The 20925-nt window shown below is 54.1% G+C and overlaps 1 protein-coding gene and 1 pseudogene across 3 annotated transcripts in view; one reads left to right on the top strand and one right to left on the bottom strand.

The window, feature by feature from the left end:
* Nucleotides 1-20925, bottom strand: part of UCK2 (uridine-cytidine kinase 2) — a 74427-nt gene that overhangs the window by 30064 nt on the left and 23438 nt on the right. The window lies entirely within an intron of this gene.
* Nucleotides 19252-19704, top strand: LOC308237975 (M-phase phosphoprotein 6-like; annotated as a pseudogene). Its single transcript has one exon. The product of its transcript is annotated as an M-phase phosphoprotein 6-like (transcript).

The raw sequence follows: 20925 nt of genomic DNA, 5'->3' as shown, positions 1-20925 counted from the left end.
CCTGGAACGGGGCAGGGCAGCCCTGCGAACGGACACCCCTTGGCAAGCAAGCAGCACGCTCCTCCCTCGAGCCCACAGGCTCGCACATTCTTACATGCTTCCCACGTTCCAGGTCTGGCCGGACAATTGAGAACCAGACAAAAAAACTCGCAGTCCTAAGGAGCGGCCGCCGGGAGGAAGGCCGCGCACTGCTGAGCCTTCCATGATAGGACCCTCTGCAGCCGACTGCCTGTCAAGGTCCCTGGTTTAAGTCATGCTTTGCTCGTTCTACAGGGAGAGCCTCACCCACAGGTCTTCGCTCTGTATTTTTTTTAAATATATTTTATTGATTTTTTACAGAGAGGAAGGGAGAAGGAGAGAGAGTTAGAAACATTGATGACAGAGAAACATCAATCAGCTGCCTCCTGCACACCCCCCATTGGGGATTTGCCCGCAACCAAGGTACATGCCCTTGACCGGAATCGAACCTGGGACCCTTGAGTCCGCAGGCCGACGCTCTATCCACTGAGCCAAACTGGCTAGGGCTTCGCTCTGTATTTTTACACACAAATCTAAGCAGCTTTTCCTCCACGTTTCCGGTGAAAGGGCCACGGGAACCATGGTGAGTGTCTCTGGGGGCGGTTTTACCATCATTTAAAGGTGTGTCCTGCCCAGGCCATTCTGCAGCGACACGGGACTGTGAGCTGCAGCTGCAGCTGCACCCGCCAGGCGGCTCTGAGGGTGGCCAGCGCCCGGCCCTGCCACTCAGGCAGTTAAGGAAGAGCGGCCGTGCGTCTCAGGTCCATGCACTCACCACTGCTACAGAAGCAAGGGCTGCCTGGAGGTTCCATCTTCTCCCTGAAACGACGTTTTCCCAAGTGCTGCTACTGAAAGGGGCCGCCCGACGGAGCCGGGCCAGACGCAGGCTGCAGGGGGCCTCAGGCTCCAGGCGCCCGAATTCGCCATCAGCAGGTGCACGAATTCGCCATCAGCAGGTGCACAGACGGAGCACGGGGATGTGGCAGGAGGCAGCCCTACCGAGGTCCTGGCCTCGGCGGCCAAGGCCACCACTCTTCACGGAGTGTTTGTGCCACTGCAAGAAGGGCCACTTGGAGCCCAGGCGAAGGGAAGGTCGAGCTTCCGAGAACTGTGTCACTGAGACTCCTCGGAGGAAGGAAGGAAACGGAGAATGAGGGACACGCCCGTGAAGAGACCGCGGGCACCGAGGGCTCAGCGAGGGTCGCTACCAGGGCTGGCGAGAGGACTTTTCTCTTCCACAAGCAAAGGTCTTCGGGAGGGGGCGTTTATGAATAAAAACAGACGAGGGCTCCGCCTCCCAGCGCCCCCCCCTCCCCCATTCTCCATCAGCTCGCTGACAGTGAGGACACTATCAGAAACCGCCAGTGACATCAGCAAAGTAGCACGAGCTCCCCTGGAGGCAGGGCAGCACCAACAGGAGACAGGCTCTCGGCGCACGGGTCCGGGTTTGAATCCCCACGTGGCCGGGACCCTCCAGCCCCAGCTTCTTCATCCGTAGGGCGCAGGCCGGGACCCTCTCCCGTGACAAGTACTCAGCGTTCCATACAGCAGCTAGTTCATTTTACTGCTGTAAGACACAAATTATATTTGCTGTTTCTTTTTTCTTCTTTTAAAACAAAAACCGGTTTCCAGCCCCTGCTTCCACCTGGTGAGGTGGGAGGGATGGAGGCGGGTCCTGTGACTTAGTCCTGATCTTGGTTTATCATCATGATCCCAGGACCCCAACAAACCCGAGGGAAGGAAAGTGAGGAGACGTTAGGTAAGACACGACGCAGGATGGCAGGGGCAGCCAGCTCCGAGGGTGGCCCCCCTCTCCTTGCAGCAACAGTGGGAAGACTTCCGCAGGGAAAAGGCGGCTCGGCAGTGGTGGTGTGGAGGCTCATGGCGGCCCCGGGAAGATGGGACGAGGTGGAGAAAAGAACACGGGATCCAGAACGGCAGGCGGCCCGCACAGCCTGCAGACCGGAGCGGCGGTGCCCATCACAAGCGCCCTGCAGCGCAACCGCCCTCGTGGAGTCAGAGGTCGGCGGGTGCCGGTGAAAGTCCATGAGGGGGTCTGTCCCACGGAACATGTGACAGTGCCGTGACCTATGCAGGCGAAAGCCCGGGCTCCACCCAGCAGCTCACAGAAGAAGACCTGGGGCCAGGAGGCCGCAGCCCTGGGCGGCCCGAGGTGGGTGGGCGGTCCTATCACAGGAGCTGTCAGGCCCGAGGTGCAGGCCAGGTTCACAGCCCTGGGACCGGGAGCAGGTAACTGACAGAGCTGGGGCCGTGGGGACAAGCTGGTTAACCAATCAGACAGCAGCCAGGGGTGGGGCAGGGGCAGGAGCCTGCTACCGGGAGGAAGATGCTGGCTCTGGACTCCAGGGGCTCCTCTCCAGAAAACCCGGGGGCGCCCACCGTGTCAGCCGCCACTCTCGGCGGCCGGGGCGTGGGCGCGGGGAGGGTGGCCACTCAGAGATCCTGGCTCCATGCAGGTGTCATCAGTCTCCCAGCAGACACAGCCTGTGTCCTCTGGTCTCATCTTTTTCATTCTTCAAACCACACGGCTATTAAACATGTTGTCAGCAACGGAAAGCAATCTGGCAGGAGGGGACTGACCCGGACGGGCCAATCCAGACCACATGAGCGGTGCTTGGTCCTGCCCTTCGGACACTCACTTTGCTCACAAAGCCCCTGAGGCCTTGGAAGATGGGACTCAAACAGCCTTTGGACGAGCTGGTGCCTGGTACTCCGGGCCACCGGGCCCCATCGGGGATGCATCTGCAGGGAGGGCGCCTGGCCTGGCCACTGTGACTAGCTGGGAGGTAAGGAAGGAGGACCACTGCCCAGGCACACCTGCAGCTGAGCCTCCCCGGCTGAGGGCGGGGCACCGGGCAGGGGCAGCAACCACTTGTACCTACAGCGTGGGATTCGCAGCTGCTGACTCAGCACGTTCTGCGACGTGCCCAGACACTTGTGCTGCGCGGCCTGGCATAACCTCCCCGAACTTGGCCACTCTCTCCAGGGACAAGCTCCAGGCCTAGGAGAACAGCTGGCTGCTCCCTCATCCACCTGCCAGCAAAGCAGCTGATGTAGGCAAGGCTGCCAGGGTGCAGACGGGAACTGCAGCTGCTCTCCGCCTGGCACCAGGGCAGCACCGGCAGATGCAGGAGGCACCGGCACGCAGGAAGGGCTGGACAGGTCACAGGTGAACCCTTGGTTCCATCCCCATTGGCTGAGCACCCTGGACAGGTTACCTAGGCCCCTGAGCCTCCACTCTCTCCCCTGAAACAGGACCAGGATCTCGCACCCCAGGAGGGAAGTGAACGGGCCGCTCTGTATCCTTACACACACCTGGCAGTGGCCTGGCCGGAACACGCAATGGAAGCCAGCAGCGCCTCCCGCCCGCCTGGGACCCTAACTGGGGCTTCTCTGCCGGCCTGGAGAGACCAACCCTTCTCCAGTCCTCCCACCAAACCCACCTTCCTCCATTCTCAGAGGGCTAATTCCAGAGCCCAAGACCCAGAGCGGGTCCCACGCCTGTGGACGGAGGGCATCTGGCCAGTTAGTGTGGGAGGACACCATGGGCAGCTCAGGCAAAGCGGGTGGGGGGGAGACAGGAGGCCAGAGGACAGCCAGCGCCAGCAGGGCAGCAGCTGAGGAACAGGTGGTGCGCAGTGGCCACTCAAGTGCCCCTTGGCACACCGGGCCGTGACCTGCTGCTCCTGCCTCTCGCCCGCCACGCCTTGGAGTGAGCACACACACAGTTCCCAGCCCTGCAGTTCCATCTGCAACGCCACCCCGTGTCCCCACCCCTTTCCGATCTGGCCGACTCCTGCTACCCTCCACCTGAAGCCCTCACTCCCAGTGCCTGCCTACCCCCCGCCCCAGCAGTCACAGCTCCTGTGGGTGTCGCTGCCACACTCTGCACCCTGAGCCATGCGCTCACTCACTGCGCCGTCATCCCTACACCAGCCATCTGTCCTCTGCCAGGCCTGACTCATCGGTGCGTGCCGGTACAGGGACACAGCCTGCCTGCCACCTGGACGTGCTCAGCAGCTCGCAGAAACCAGGACTCACAGAGAACAGGCTCGCACTGCCCCGCCTGCCGCGGTGTGCGCCCAGGAAGGCACTCGGGGCTGAGCCTTCGCCTACCATGAATTCAAGCAGGGCGAGGAGGCTCCCCACCCCCTCCCACGCGGTGGGTGACCTCAGAGCACGGGAGAGCAGGTGCAGAGAGCTCGTTACTGCACAGCCTGAACAGACGCTCTGTGCAGAGAGCGAAGCCAGGGCGCGTGGACCACCTTCTGAGCCTTCTGAGTCTCGGCTGCATCTGTGTGTCCCCAAACATTAACGCCAGCCCAGTCCAGCGCTGGGGAGGGCTGCGTTCACACAGAGCCTCAATCCTCAGGCTCTAAATAGGGGTCCCCGCTGACACCTGCAGCGGCCACGGCAGTGGCACCGCTCTCTAGTTCATTTCTCTGTTAAAGTGCTCCAGCTCCCCCAAGACGAGCCCAGAGCTGGAATTCGGGAGGTTAACAGTGAATCACCACCCAGCCGAGTAAACAACCACCTCATGTCGCAGTTCCTCGCTCCCTTACTGCTCCCTTAACGGCCCCTCACTCCCTTACCGGGCCCCTCGCTCCCTTACCGGCCCCTGGCTCCCTTACCAAGCCCCTCGCTCCCTTACCAAGCCCCTCGCTCCCTTACCGGGCCCCTCGCTCCCTTACCGGCCCCTGGCTCCCTTACCAAGCCCCTCACTCCCTTACTGGCCCCTCACTCCCTTACCGCCCCTCGCTCCCTTACTGCTCCATTACGGCCCTCGCTCCCTCACTGGCCCCTCGCTCCCTTACCGGGCCCCTCCAGGTCTGTTCTGAGGGTCACCTCGGCCGGTGCAGGATGCACACACACGGGAATGGCAGCTAAGAGCCAAGCGCGGAGTGTTAAAAGGGGTTTATGTTTTTAAGTTCAACACCTTTAAAACTCATTGCAAGTTGCTTAGGGGGAAAATTAAAGACAACAAACAAATTCACGCAACACCTAAAATGCCAAGTTCTAGGCATGAGACAGACACTCAATACGGCAGATGCACCCAGGCACTGAGCTGCCGACCGCTGCGATGGGCCCCAATCAGCTGAGAAACCAGGTTTCAAAGAGAAGCTTCGTGTGGCCTGCCACCGGTGCGCTGTGAGCTTGGGGCAGAGGCTGACGGTGGAGCCTTGGAGTCAGCATCCACTGTAAGGCGGTGCACGTCACATCACACGCACCGCACTGTCCTAACACCTAACCCTAACCCTTCCACGCTCGGGGTACACAGACAGTTCTTTACGGTTTAAAAAGATCTCCATGCCCAGTCTTTCCACGTTATTCTCTCAATCCCCGGGTGCCACAGACACCTCCCACTTCACAGGTGATGGATGGCAAACAGCAAGGGTGCCCAGCCAGCATGGCTCAGTGGATGAGCATCGTCCCATGCACCAGGAGGTCCCAGGTTCGATTCCCAGTCAGGGCACATGTCTGAGTTGCCGGCTTGATCCTCAGTAGGGGGCATACAGGAGGCAGCCGATTCATGATTCTCTCTCATAGATGTTTCTCTCTCTCTCCCTCTCCCTTCCTCTCTGAAATCAATAAAAAACTATTTTTAAAAAAAGGAAATGCAAGGTGAGCGAGAGCAGGCTCAGCATCTCCTCTCTCTACCACGCGCCTCTGCCCAGCGACCCCTGCTGCCCGGGGACAAGGAGATGATCCCGCTCCTGTCCCCACCCACCGCTGTCCTGGGACCTCCACGTTCTCCATCACAGGTGGCCCTGCCTCTACCTGCCATCTCAGACACAGTGGCCTCCAGTGCGCCACCCAACGCAGGTTCCAGGAGACACAGCGCACCGGCCTGCGCGTGCAGAAGTCAGGGGAAACCTGGGAGGTGCGATTCAGCTGACAAGAGGTTCTGGGGGTCCTTTACAGGAAATGCAACACTGGGAAGGCACTCATCCATGTGTGAAAGCAGGGCCACTCCCGCCAGGCGCATTCGGGGCTCGGAGCGTGCACACCATGAGCTGCTCTGAAACAAGAAGCAAGGAGGCAGGGCTTGATGCTCCAGATGAGCTCCATCTCCGGGGACATCTTTGCCGCAAGATGCACGGAGACTCAGGCAGGGGCCCGCACAGGCGCCAGGGAATGAATTCCGAAAGCCTGACTCACTGCCTCTAACCTCCCCTGGAGGCCCGCTGCCTCTGGGACGCCGCGGACAGGGCTGCTGCGCCCTCCTGTCCCAATCTGTGTCATCCCAGAGGAAACCCATGTCCGCTCCTGTAGGTGACAAGTGCCCAGCCCTCCAAGGCAGGACAGTGCAAAAGAGGGAGAAAGCATCGCCCACACACACGCTGCACTGTGGCTGCTCGGGTCACCCCACACTCGGTCCGTCCTCTTCTTCCCAGTGCCCCGTGTGCAGGTGCCCGGCAAGCATCCAGCAGACCCTCAAACCCAGTTACAATCTTCCCCATTGCGTTCTCCTAAGGTGGTGGTGGGGGGGGGGGGGCAGCAGGAGAACGGGGGAGAGGACGCTGAGGACTGCAATAAAGTGAGGCTCTATCTTCAGACCAGCAGAGATGCAGAGCCGAGTGGGGGCGGTGGGGACAAAAACCAGGAAAACACAGTTTTCTAAATCTAAAGAGATTCAAAAGATACATTTTTTTAAAAGAGGCTGAGTTAGCAATGTACAGCGTACTGCTAAGAGAGGGGGCGGGACACAGCCCACCACAGAGGCCGGTGGCGGCTGTGCAGGTGGGGCTGGTGACGGGACCCTAACCGCCTGCCCGTTCCTGGGGTTTCAGGTCCCACAGGCCGCCCGAGAAACCAAAGGTGACGTTCCCAGGGGCTGCGTGGGAACCTCTGAGGGACGTTAAGTAACATCCCAGGCTGCACCGCCCGACCCTCCCTGGGCAGGGGTGGCTTCGCAGCCGAGCAGCTGCTCCTCCGTGGTCCCAGGCGGGACAGCCACCTGCCTCCCCTCAGGAACTCTCAGGGCACGCTCTGCCTCACAGCTGGAACCCCAAAGTGGAGGGGGACGGGAGTGGGACCCTAACTCCCCTCTTCCCAGAGAGCAGGGAGCGCTGACCATGAGCTCATCGCACCGAGGATTAAGCTGTAAAAGGGACCTCGGGGATGAGACCGTGCGGGTCACATCGCTGGGCACAGGCCCCTCCAGAAGCCGCGCACTCAGAGCCGAGCGCCCGCAAGTGGAGCCTCCAGGAGAGAACACCCGTCTGCCCCCAAGTGAGGCGCAAGCAGGAGGCACACGAGGGTGCAGCCGGCGAGGTGCTCAGGCAGCAGCGCCAAAGCCCACACCTGGCCACGCGGCCCCCAAAGACTTTCCACTGTTCACCGGCCCGGGCACCAGCAAGAAGGAAAGCTGTCCGCCGAATGCGCGCCGGCTGAGGGCCTTCAGGGGGAGGCGGGCAGGGAGCACCCACTGAATTCAGCAGGCAGACGTCACACTTTCAGAAATGGAAATGTTTGGTGTTTTGGTGTCTTTCGTTCATTGTTCATGAAGACAGAAGTGTATCATAAATACACCTGACAAGTGAAGGGTCGGACTAGGGCCGTGGCCGGCAAACTCATTAGTCAACAGAGCCAAATATCAACAGTACAACGATTGAAATTTCTTTGGAGAGCCAAATTTTTTAAAATTAAACTTCTTCTAACACCACTTCTTCAAAATAGACTCGCCCAGGCCGTGGTATTTGGTGGAAGAGCCACACTCAAGGGGCCAAAGAGCCGCATGTGGCTCGCGAGCCGCAGTTTGCCGACCACTGTCCTAGAACATTAGCTTCTACCAATTCTTTTTTTTTGTACGAACTCTTTAGAAGATTCCAGAACGGCTGTATGAATGCGAGGAGGAAAATGAGCGGGTCACAAAATGAATCTAAATAGAATCAACCATGTGACACTCTCGAACTTCACTCATAAGGAAAGGCAGATCAGCAAACCCCCTTGTTCTCTTCCACTCAGAACAGCAGCTAAAACGTGAGCAGGTTTCACGTCAGAACTAAACCGCTACCTGCTGCTTGAACCGAGCCCCGATGAGCATGTATGAGGAGGAGAGGAAGGCGGAGAGTCTGTTAAAACCTAACCATTTACAATGGAGGTTCATAAAGAAAGCGTGACCCTGCAGGGGACGATCAGGAAATAGTATGAATGTGTGTTTTTAAAACACGAATCGCCCTAGCCAGTTTGACTTGGTGGATAGAGTGTCAGCCTGCAGACTGCAGGGTCCTGGGTTCGATTCCGGTCAAGGGCACATACCTCGGCTGCAGCTCCTCCCTGGCCCAGGCCCTGGTCAGGGCTCATGCAGGAGGAAACCAATCGATGTGTTTCTCTGTCTTTCCCTCTCTCTTCCACTCTCTAAAAATCAATGGATAAATATCCTCAGGTAGGGTATTTAAAATAAATATTAAAAAAATATTTAAAAATATAAAAAATATACATAAAACACTAATAAAGAAGAAACAACGGGACCAGGGTAGTGAAGTGGCAGCACTGAGACGGTAGTTTGCCTTTTTTTACACTATTTTAACTTTCACCAAAGTTCAAGGGCACATGCACACAAGCAGCAGTGCTTGGAAGTCAGAATGGCCAGTTAGAGAGGGTGCGAGCGGCTCCAGGCTACAAGACAGCAGGCTCCGCTGGGGACGAGCAGGCTGGGCCCTGCTGTCCCACCAACATGTTTACTTCCTCTGGACAGGTGCCCCCTGCACCAGGCTGAGCCATCACCCACCAGCCAGTGGGCACCCCGTGCTCTAATGAGAAGTGCGAAGAGCCCCGGAGCTGTAGTCACACCCACCACTTCCCAATCCCTAAGTCAAGGCGCCTCAGGATCCCCGTAGCCGAGCGTGGTCACATGCGCTCAGGAAGGGCTCCTCGCTGTCCTCAAGCTCCCTTTGCTGACGGGTCCCTCTCCCAGCAAAACGTGGCCCCTGGGCCCTGCCCCACAGGGAACCCTCTGCTCCCACCGGCGGGGCAGAAGGACAGACAGACCGAACCACCTCCCAAATGTTATTCTTAAAAAATACAGTTTTCAGGCTTTTTCTCATCAGCACAGTTACAAGAACTAGTGAAAGATCAGTCAAAGCCAGGATGCTCAAAACTGCAAATAGGGCAAATCCTTAGCATCCAGCAACATCAACTTTCCCTCCCGGGATGGCGTCTCCAGTGAGAACAGAGCGCGGGCGGGTGCAGCCTGGCAGGAGCACCGCCCCGGGAGGCTGCGGACGGGGCGGAAATACTTCCCAGATCTCAAGGAAGCCGACATTCATTTCGCTCCCGTAAAACCCCCTCACAGCGTGTTCACCGTGGCACGACTGAGATATCGTCTCGTCTCCCCATGGAGTCCTGGAGGGAGAAAACTTCCCCGGGAGGGCTAACACTTGTGTAAAAAGGAGGACACCTGTGCCTGGTGTATAGCTGTCACTGAAAGAACCTGATGAGGAAAACAAGCAGAAGGCACTGAGGAAGGGCGCTGAAACAGGGTTTCATTTTCATGTTTCACCGCGTAGTTCATGTTCATTCCACACATCAGGTGTCCGGGGAGCAGTGGATGAGGCCGCTGTGCTGGCGCCGGGAGGCAGGTGCGCCTGCCCGCGAGGTTCTGCGGAGACTCGGGAGTGCCGAGGGGGTTTCTGGCCTCTGGGGCCAGGCTGCATGGGTCAATTCCAGCCCCAGCACTTGGTGCTCAGGGCTTTTAAGAAAGCCACTTAGGTCACTGCTACTTTCTCACCTGGAAACTGAGGATGGTTCGTGTCACCGCTTGGGGCTCTCAGAAGAATTAGAGGAGTGAATACACACTTAGAACAGCAGACAGTGCTCAGAGAGCAGTAGCTAGTATTATAGCAGAAGTACCTTGAAAAGAAACCTAGTAAGCACACACAGACAAATTCAGATGGGGTTACATGAGGTAGGAAAGTGGCACAGTGACAGCAGCCCTCCAGCGGCAGCACATCCATTTCATTGTCTCACAAGAAAACATCTACTTTAGATGGAGAAAAAGAATGTGTTGCCCTGGCCCATGTGGCTAAGTGGATAGAGCATCGACCCTCAGACTGAAGGGTCCCAGGTTCCATTCCAGTCAAGGGCATGCGCAGAGAGGTGACCAATCCACGTGCCTCTCCAGCATCACACCCATGTTTCTCTTTCTGTCTCTCCCCGTCTCTTCCATTCTCTAAAAATCAATGGGAAAATATTCCCAGGTGAAGATTTAAAAAAAAAAAAAAAAAAAAGGAAGGGGGAAAAGAGTGTGGGGAAACGTGATAAAAGTTCTTCCTAATAAATTAAAAACTCATGCTACCCCTAAAAAACCCCTGAGCCAACAACTTCTTGACCCTCAAACACCCGCTTAAGAGCTCAACAGAAAAAGCATTGGTTTGCCCGGCCAGCATGGCTCAGTGGTTGAGTGTCAACCTATGAACCAGGAGGTCACAGTTCGATTCCCAGTCAGGGCACTTGCCCAGGTTGTGGGCTCGATTCCCAGTGGGGTCGGGCAGGAGGCAGCCAATCCATGATTCTCTCTCATCATTGATGTTTCTGTCTCTCTCCCTCTCCCTTCCTCTCTGAAATCAATAAAAACATATTTTTTAAAAAAGGAAGAAAGAAAAGCATGGTTTGGTTGTAAGTACAGGGTTTAAGCTGACTTGTCCACACTCGTACACCGTCACTTTTTTTTAAAATATGTTTTATTGATTTTTTACAGAGAGGAAAGAAGAGGGATAGAGTTAGAAACATCGATGAGAGAGAAACATCGATCAGCTGCCTCCTCATTCCCTACTGGATATGTGTCCGCAACCAAGGTACATGCCCTCAACCGGAATCGAACCTGGGACCCTTGAGTCTGCAGGCAAACCGGTTAGGGCATACACCGTCACTTTTGACACAAGCGAGTCGTGTTTAAATTCACAAGGCTGAAGGGTGAAGTTTTCTGTACTCGTCCCGTTCCAGAACAGGAGTGCGCCGCCCCCGCCGGGTGCCCTGGCACCTTCCACACCCACGTGCACTCACAGGGTACAGGGCACCTCCCGCCACTGCACGGCGACCGGGGTCTGTGGGTCACGCAGACAGCAACTACCACGAAGCTCAGCAGCACATCCACCCAGAACCATGTCAGAGTGACTTTCAGACAGAGTCTGGTGGCAGCATGAAAACAAAAATGACCCAGATGAATCCCTACGAACTGTCCCACACTCACAGCAACAACCTCGTTACAGTCACTCAAGTACTCTGAGCACCTTCGATGTTCTAGGCACAGTGAACGCAGAGGTCAGACCCGGGGCCACTGGGAAGACACGTCAGCGGGCAGAGGGAGGGACGCAGCACGGAACCTCGGCCAGGTGAGGTGGAGGGACAGACTAGAGGGGAGGGGACATGTCAAGCAGAAGCAGGGACAGATCCAGAGGTGCAGAGGCCTGGAGATGATGAGCTCTCTGAGACAGAAAAGGATGGGTGAGGCTCATGGGAGTGACTGGGTGCGAGGCCAGGCTGAGGCTGCGGCCACTAAGGAATTTCAGGGGAGTGGCAGGGGGATCAAAGCTGCATTTTTCAAAGCCCACAGGGCAGGGGCGGGGCAGGGGTGGGGCTGGGGGCAGGGGCAGGGGCAGGGGCAGGGGCAGGAGCCACGTGGAGGACGTTGTGTGGGAGGGCTCCTGTGAGGGAGGTCCGGCTGGCAAAATTGGCCCCTGCAGAGTAGGGAAGGCAGGAAGCAGTGGATGCAGGGGTGGGGTAAGGTGGGGCGGGGGGGGGGGGGAGGGGCAATTTCAAGAAAAATTCAGAGAGAAGTGAGGGGACCCCGAGTGGGTGTGGAGGCTGCAGGAAGGCTGGAGAGGGGCAGGCTCAGGACAGGCCGTGCAGCAGGTACGTGGTTGAGGGCTGGGGAGGTCAGGTATGAGTGTCTAGTTCTGAATAACCCGAGCTCCAGAAGGCCAGGGGGCGACGCCCAGGAGACGGCCGGGTAAGTGGGAGAGGAACCCAGAACCGAGTCACAGCAGGAAATAACCTGGAGCCGGGGTCACACGGGGGACAATGTGCAGGGAGAGCTGGGGACCGAGCGAGACCAGTGAGGGAGAGGAAGCAGGGGTGGTGTGTCGGGAAAGCCGCCCACGGAGATGGTCATGGTCGACATTACAAAACAGGTAAGGGGATGGGGATTATTGGTGACTTCACCAAAGCCACACCACAGCCCGGAACTCTTTCCAAGTCCTCCTGCCCTCCAAGAGCGCAGCCCGCACCACCCACATCTGTCACACCTCCAACCGGCAGCTGAGGTCCTGTCTAAGCAGGAGGCTAGCGATGCGGATGGAGCGGCCTCCCAGGACCCAGGACCCTGGACCCTGGACCCTGGAGTCAGAGGTCACCGGAGGGGATGCTGTGGGAGAACGGCCATACTTAGTTCAGTTTAGCGGACATTTGCTGAACACCTCCCCGTGGCCAGGCTCTGCAGGCCCTGGGCTCCCACGGAGCAGCCCCGGCAGGGAGCCGAGAGGTGGGGATCTCTGTAAGAAATCCGCGAATACTGGCACTTACAGGCGAAGGAATGATGGGGGCCGTGGCCTTGCTCCCAGGCCGGGGTGGCAGCGTCTGGAGATCTGGGTCACGGGCGCAGGGCCTCGCTAGGTCTCCTGGCCGCCATGTGGCCGTGCCTGGACGTCAGGCCCACATGCCTGGTGAGAGTGGACGGCATGACGGCCGAAGCGCCCCCTGCGCTGACAGCGAGAGCACCTTTTTGGAACAAACCGGAGATGTTTCCTTCCATCACAGCCCGAGGAGACACCACAAACCTCCTTTATTCCGTCACACACACGCCCCGCCCAGAAAGCCCAGAGGGCGCGGCAGCCTGGGTCCTCCTCTCGGGGTGTCTCCTGGCCGCGTCCTCCCAGGCCAGGGCTCAAGCCTGCACTTCCTTCCAGAAGCTTTGCTGACTGCCTCCCTGCCTCCAACGCGGACTCATCCCAAGAGCAGGTTTCTGGCAAAAAAAATGGCCGGACTCATCCCAAGAGCAGGTTTCTGGCAAAAAGAATGGCCGGGTCCCCAGGAGATGCCCTCACCCTTAGCCAATCTCCTCACCAAACTGGACTGTGGAGAAATTCCGGAGACGACCCACATGGCATGCATGGAAACGCGCCTCAGAGACCCGCCGAGACCAAGGCCAGGCCCACACCTGCTGGCAGGCACCAACCTGAGAGCTGCACAGGCAGGCGGACGGGCAGGCAGACGGGCAGGCGGACGGGCAGGCAGACGGGCAGGCAGACGGGCAGGCAGACGGGCCGGCGGATGCGCCGGCGGGCGGACGAGTGAGGGGATGGATGCGCGGGTGGGCGCCTGGGTCTGCCCTGGGGCCCACACTCGTCCTGCTCAGGGCGCCCGCTTGCAAGCAAGCCTCCCATAAATCTCCCGAGACCGTAAAGGCGTCGCTGTTCCTTGGCAGAGTATCGCATCCCTTTTGTCAACCACAGAACGCGCTTCAGGTGGCAGCACCGCAGACCTTCACGCTGTTTTACCCCCGAGACGGCAGTCAGACACCGGTAATCACAGCCCGTGCTGGGGGGACCAGGGCCGCTTACCACCCCGTGTTTTGGGATAAAGCATTGGAAGGGCCTTTGTCCTGTGAGTCACTGACTCAATAGGGAGACGGCCGGTTCCCGCAGCCACACAGCTCAGGACCGGAGCCCCCGTCTCGCGGCCGCAGTTCTGCTCAGCACCTCCGGCTCCAGTCCCGACTCCTCCAGTCCCAGCTCCGAGCAGCAGATGCGCAGACCGAGGCAAGTACGGGGAAGTGCGGACAGTTTTTCTCTGAAGATGACGGGTCCACCTCCCCTCAGACAAGGAAGAGCCTCGCTTTGATTAGAAGATGAACTCTCCTCCCATTCCCTGAGCAGATCAGTCCCAGCAGCAAGCATTTAGTTCACCCACGGAGTTAACACCGCAGCAAGAATGTGAAGCCAGATCTTAAGGTTTCTCTCCAGTGGGCTTTTTATGTTATTATTTTAAAGAACCGTTTATTGATTTTTAGAGCGAGAGAGAAACATCGTGTGAGAGTGATACATGGATCGGCGGCCTCCTGCTCGCCCCCATTGGGGATCAAGCCCACAACCTGGGCACGTGCCCCAACTGGAAATCGAACGGGACGTTGCCCAACCAACTGAGCCACACCGGCTGGGCGGCTTTTTATTTAACGCACCACATTAAACAGGCACCTGATCTGCCTGGTATTACACTTACATGACCTCTGTGGCTGGCATGGTGCCAGCAGCACTACCCGGTCAAGGGACCCCAAGAGGAGGTCCCAGCCAGAGCCAAAGCAACGGGTATAAGCGGCGAGAACTGGAAAAGGTCAGAGCAAAGAAGCAATGCATCCTGGAGAGATTCAAGGAGTGAGAGAAGGCCCTCGCTGCGTGGCTAACCAGCGGACACTTACTGGAGAGGACACACTGCTCAGACAGGTGCTAGCCTCCGCCAACAGCCAGGACACGGCCCCAGCCGAGCTCAGCATGGAGAGGGGACAGACCAAACTAGCAGGCCACAGGCGGGGAGTTCTACTGCGATCTGCTCCGATGTGGCCGCCACACAGCAGACACGCGCTCAGGGTCCCGGCCCAGAGAAGCCCGCTGGCATCCAGGGGACGTGCATGCAGGCCGGCGGCAGGGTGCCAGTCTTTCAGACCCCACCAGATGACAAAGGCACCCGCACCGAGCAGGAGGAACCGAGGACTCACGAAGTACGTGGTGTGTGCGAGCCGTACTGAGAACGCACAGGCTACTCCCGGCCAGTTACAGAATTATGAAGTGTAAGGGCTGAGGGGACCCCCTTCTAGAGACGACTAAGCAGATACCCCATCAGAAACTGGCACAGTGAGGCTGGAGCCCACGGTGCCTAAGCCCGTGGCCGCACAGAGGGGAGCCTGAAGCACAGCGCTAATGCTACAACGTGAGGGACAGTGACTAACACGCCCTTCACAAGCTTTCCAGTTTCCTGCTTTCAGCAAAATGAAAGGAGCCAGGGGCAAGCAGGCTACTCCACAAAATACATCCGGTCCCGCCTGGCCGGCGTGGCTCAACGGTTGAGGGTCAGTTGGCCGAGGCACCAAGAGGTCTCCGGTACGACTGACAGTCAGGGCACATGCCCGGGTTGCGGCTCGATCCCCAGTGGGGGGCGTGAGGAGGCAGCCGATGGATTATGTATCAATGATGTTTCTCTCATTGTTGTTTCTATCTCTATTCCTTTCTCTTCCTCTCTTTGTAAAATCAGTAATAAGAACATATAAAAACACACCCGGCCCGATCTACAACGTGAAAGGTGAAACGGAGCGACTGATGCGAAGGAAGGCTGTCCACTGCCCTCTGCCTGTCGGCAGGGCTTCTCCACGTTTCTCTCGACACAAACGACCTTAGTCCACCCTTTACGTTTAATGACTTATCAGAATGCATCGAGCTTTGTTAATTTACGCCACCACACAGCGATGTATTCCAAAGAGCTGAACACTGAAGAAGCTCAAGAGAACAGGAAACCAACCCACCCCAGTGCACAGACTCGCTGCACAAGGAAGGCAGGCTGATCCAGAGGACCGTCAGCATCCAAGTGAGTGAGATTAACATTGTGGGGGACGTGACCTTGAAACAGGGTATCGAGGCGAAAAAAGGAAAAATGAACTTTTCTGATTCAAGTGAGAGCTTATTCATCAATGTTTAAATGGGTGACAATGGCCCTAACCGGTTTGGCTCAGTGGATAGAGCGTCGGCCTGCGGACTGAAAGGTCCCAAGTTCGATTCCGGTCAAGGTCATGTACCTTGGTTGCGGGAACATACCCAGTAGGAGGTGTCAGGAGGCAGCTGATCGATGTTTCTTATCGATGTTTCTAACTCTCTATCCCTCTCCCTTCCTCTCTGTAAAAAATCAATAAAATATATTTTTAAAAAAATAAAAAATAAAAAATAAATGGGTGACAATGAGTGAAATTATTACAGTGCTTAGAGCCTACCAGGTCCATTGAAAAGAATGGAAGTTATTATTATAAAATGTTAATGTTTACAATATATCAAAAATCACGTAGTTAGCAACTCTTTACTCAGGATGAAAAAAAATGATGTCAAAATATGCGATAGAAACAAGAAAAATAAAATAAAAATAAAAAGAACAAAAATGTGCGATAAGATAAAGCATTTTCCCAACCAAAACTTGCTTTGCATCTTATGGCTACAAACTTGTTTGAAGACCACAGTCCAGAATCACGGTTGGCACTCTAGCACCCCAGTCTGCTACAAGCTCTCTCCATCCTGAGAGACTACGGACCTGACCCTCCGCTGTGGGGCGGAGCACCTAGCGACATCTGCAGAGCCCTGGACTGCCAGATGGGCAAGGGCACACAGAACGACTGCCAAGACCTGACAAAGCCGCCCTTCAGCCCAGGGCAGAAAAGAGCCGAAAGGCAGACCAGCCAGCGTACGTACGGATGAGGAAAGCCATCAAGCACAGCCCTACTGCACCCACACAGAATTCCTATGCTTCCACCACGGACATACCAGGCAAAACTCTTATAAAAGCCCCACAGTGCCTGGCGGTGTTGCTCAGTGGTTGAGTCTCGACCCATAAACCAGGAGTTCATGGTTCAATTCTTGGTCAGGACACATGCCCGGGTTCTGGGCTTGATCCCCAGTGGGAGGTGTGCAGGAGGCAGCGGATCGATGATTCTCTCTCACCAATGATGTTTCTCTCCCTCGCTCTCTGGTCCTCTCTGAAATCAATAAAAACATTAAAAAAAAAAAAAAAAAAGAAAAGCCCTACAGTAACGTGCCACAAGTCACCCAAAGGGTGGGTGACGGAACTTTCACAACGAATACTGTGAAGTAGGTGTGGGGGACGCCCAGGACAGCAAGAGGAGGTGTGGCCCCTGTCCTGCAGGCTGTGGTGGAGGGGCCGCGGTCACCCTGAGAGGATGGAGGTACTCCAGGAAGCACGAGGTCACAGAGTCTTGACACTTTTCCTGCAGTTTCCTAGGGAGCAGCATGTGAAAACAAATGCTTTAAAACAAACAAAAACGATCCTATAGGAAGGTCATTTCTAATAGTCAGTGTCAAAGCAATCACCATTCAGAATTCTCGAAGCCTGTGCAGAACCCAACTGCTGCTTTCAGGGGCCCGAGCCCCGGCTGCAGGGATTCCGCACGCTGTTCAGCTAATTGTGTGAAACGGTCCGTTGATGGTACTTTCACGGCTGTAAGTACTTGGGCTTTCTCTGCGTGAGCGGTCATGTTAGACTAACTCCTGCGCGTGCACTGAATGCTGCCTAGGACTTTTAGCAGCACCGGACAGTTAACACCTTTATCCTGTCTGAGAAAATGCTGTCTTTTCCTTTTTATTTTCATGTACACTTTGCCGCTACTTGTTCATTTGGGAATATTTTACTTTGAAAAATAAAGTTCTGACTTGCTGTTTTATGTAGGATTGAAAGAAAATATGTATTAAAATTACTTTTTAATCCTCACCTGAGATTATGTTTTTATTGATTTTAGAGAGAGAGGAAGGGGGAGGGAGAGAGACAGACAAGACACTGTACGTGCCCCAACCAGGGATCGAACTGGCAACCTAGACCGTGCCCTGACCGGGCGGGAATAAACCCACACAACCTTTTGGTGTACAGGACGACACTCCAACCCAGTCGCCAGGGCAGGGCTACATGTATTAAAATTAAATGATCAATCTATCCACTACAAAGATACTTGAAAATGTTGCCACTGTTAAGCAACTTTGTTGCTAAACACTATGTTGCGCCTATAAAATTCGCAAACAGAAACTTGTAAAAACTTGCAAAACATTCCAAATGAGGGTTTCAGTGGGTTTTGAATACATTACGTAAAAAACTATAAATGAAGCACCTTAATTTACAAAAACAATTGATGACAACAGGAAAGATGAACATTTTCTGGCTCATTTTTGACAAAAGCCACTGCCATCCTTGGGGATGGCACCATCGTGGTGTGTAACCCTGCAAATGATGAGCTTCTTGTACTTGGATCTGTTCAGAGGATAACTTTTCCAAACATGATGGTCATTAAATCAAGATTCAAAAGACTAACATAGACCCAAACCTTCAGCCTTGCATTATCCCCAAGACAATTATCACCAATATCATCCAAGGTCCCTAAACCCCATGTATAAAACAAGATTTTTAAAAATAAAACGTTCTTACCAAAAATAAAAAAAATATAAAATGTGGTTTAGTCACAAATAAAAAATAATTTTGTAAGAATCAAAGGGTGGCCAGAACCGGTTTGGCTCAGTGGATAGAGCGTCGGCCTGCGGACTGAAGGGTCCCAGGTTCGATTCCGGTCAAGGGCATGTAACTTGGTTGCGGGCACATCCCCGGTGGGAGGTGTGCAGGAGGCAACTGATCGATGTTTCTCTCTCATCGATGTTTCTGACTATCTATCCCTCTTCCTTCCTCTCTGTAAAAAATCAATAAAATATATTTAAAAAAAAAAAAAAAAAAGAATCAAAGGGTGGCCCTGGCCGGTGTGGCTCACTTGGTTGGGAGGTTGGTTGCCTGTTCAATTCCTGGTCAAAGGCACATGCCCGGGTTGCAGGCTCGATCCCCAGGAGGAGCGTGCAGGAGGCAGCCAATCGATGTTGCACTCTCACATAGATGTTTCTCCCTCTCCTTTCCTCTCTGTCTTAAAAAAAAAAAAAAAATCAAGCCCTGGCCGGTTTGGCTCAGTGGATAGAGCGTCGGCCTGCAGACTGAAAGGTCCCAGGTTCGATTCTGGTCAAGAGCATGTACCTTGGTTGCGGGCACATCCCCAGTGGGAGGTGTGCAGGAGGCAGCTGATCGATGTTTCTCTCTCATCGATGTTTCTGACTCTCTATCCCTCTCCCTTCCTCTCTGTAAAAAATCAATAAAATATATTTTAAAAAAAAAAAATCAAGAAACTATTAGCAAGAAAACTGAGACCCGCCCTGGCTGGGTAGCTCAGTTGGTTAGTGCATCGTCCAGATTCGCTAAGGTCATGGGCACATACGAGAAGCGACCACTGCATGCATAAATAAATGAAACAACAAATCGATGTCTCTCTCTCTCCCCCTTTCTCAAAATCAATAACTAAAATAATTTTTTTTAATTAAGACTCATCATGAACAACATAAACTGATGAACAAAAATAGAACCAGAGGTAGCGGAGATCCGGACCCCGGCAGGAGACAGGATGGCGGCTGAGCTAAGACAAAGTTGTCCAAGAATTTGCTGTGCATGACGTTCATGCAAAGGGGACATGACTCAGAAACCAAGAAACTACTAGAAGAGGAAGAAAAGAAAATCATTAGTGAAGAGCACTGGTATTTGGATTTACCAGAGCTTAAAGAGAAAGAGTTTCATAATAGAAGAGCGGAGTTTCTCGTTATGTGCAGATCTTCTCTATGGAAGAATGTCACTCAGAGGACTTAATCCTGAGGCTGAGAAGTTAATGCTTCAGATGAATGCTAAGAACAAAGCAGAAGAAGTTGAAGATGAAACAGTGGAGCCTGATGTGTCAGAAGAAGAATGGCTAGAAGATAGGAGACCTTGGTGGGGACAATGGGAAAAAAGTTTGCCAAGAAGAGAGACCGTGCCAACTATGAAGATGAACATGGAGACATAAAACCAATTAAAGCAAAGATGTCCTTAAAGCCCCCAAATTAAAATGTATGCCTTAAGATATGGCTCAGAGATGCCTTGTGAGAGTTAATATATTTTGGAACTCATTCCAATGGTTTCTCTATAGTTATTAATATTGTAATGTTTATTTGTAAAGAAATGTATAATTTTGGAAACATGTTGTTTTTGAAACAGATGTATGATGGATGCTATACATCCTATGGCAGTGGTCGGCAAACTCATTAGTCAACAAAGCGGCAAACCACGGCTCGCGAGCCACAGTTTGCCGACCACTGTCCTATGGTATTCATCAAGAGTGGAATTTTAGCCCTTGATCTTCAAATGTACAAAGGCAATGTTTGCTTCCTAAAAATTATTTTACTCCAGATTTTTTTAAAATATGTATTTTCAATTGCTGACCTTAAATTGTCACGTAACTTAATAATAGTGTTTAGGCCTAGCTGGTTTGGTACAATGGATAGAGTGTCGGCCTGCGACTAAAGGGTCCCCAGGTTCGATTCCGGCCAAAGGCACATGCCTGGGTTGCAGGCTCAGTCCCCAATAGAGGGTGTGCAGGAGGCAGCCAATCAATGATTCTCTCTCATCATTGATGTTTCTATCTCTCTCTCCCTCTCCCGTCTTCTCTAAAATCAATAAATTTTTTTAAAAAAATAATAGTGTTTAAATTGTCCTTATGTTTGCATTTTACTTTATTAACAATGTTAAGTCATTTCATACATTTTGGAATCAAATGTCGTGAGAATTTATTCTTTGTAAATTCATCAAGAACAAACATGCCTCTCTGGCCTAAAATATTTGCATGCGACCAATTCAGTCAGTTTGTGGAAATAAGCGGTTTTGTTTAAAGCTTTTAATTAATAAGAAAAAAAATAATGTTCTGTAATAAACATGTTTTCATAAAAAAAAAAAAATAGGACCAGAGACATAGAAGCATCAGACAGACTGTCCAACCTCTGAGGGAAGGCCAGGGGCGAGGGGGTAAGAGATCCACCAGAGCACGTGTATGCGTGCATGAGCACAACCTATGGAGTGGGGGGTGAGGGCATGTGCTGGGGGGTGAGAGCGGCCAGAGAGGTCAAGTGGGGGGGGAGGAGATGCATGTAATACTTTAAACAATAAAGAATCTAAATTTAAAAAAAACTAAGACTCATCTCTAAAAGGCCTTGGCGATCATTACCAGTCCCAACAGCACCACCTCACAGCCCATTGGCAAAAAAGGCCATCAGCAGTGAAATCCCCAACACA

The sequence above is a fragment of the Plecotus auritus genome, assembly GCF_963455305.1.
Source record: "Plecotus auritus genome assembly, chromosome: 12".
NCBI lineage: Eukaryota > Metazoa > Chordata > Mammalia > Chiroptera > Vespertilionidae > Plecotus > Plecotus auritus.
Note: the sequence above shows the minus strand (reverse complement) of the source record. Positions and strands in the feature narration are given on the sequence as shown.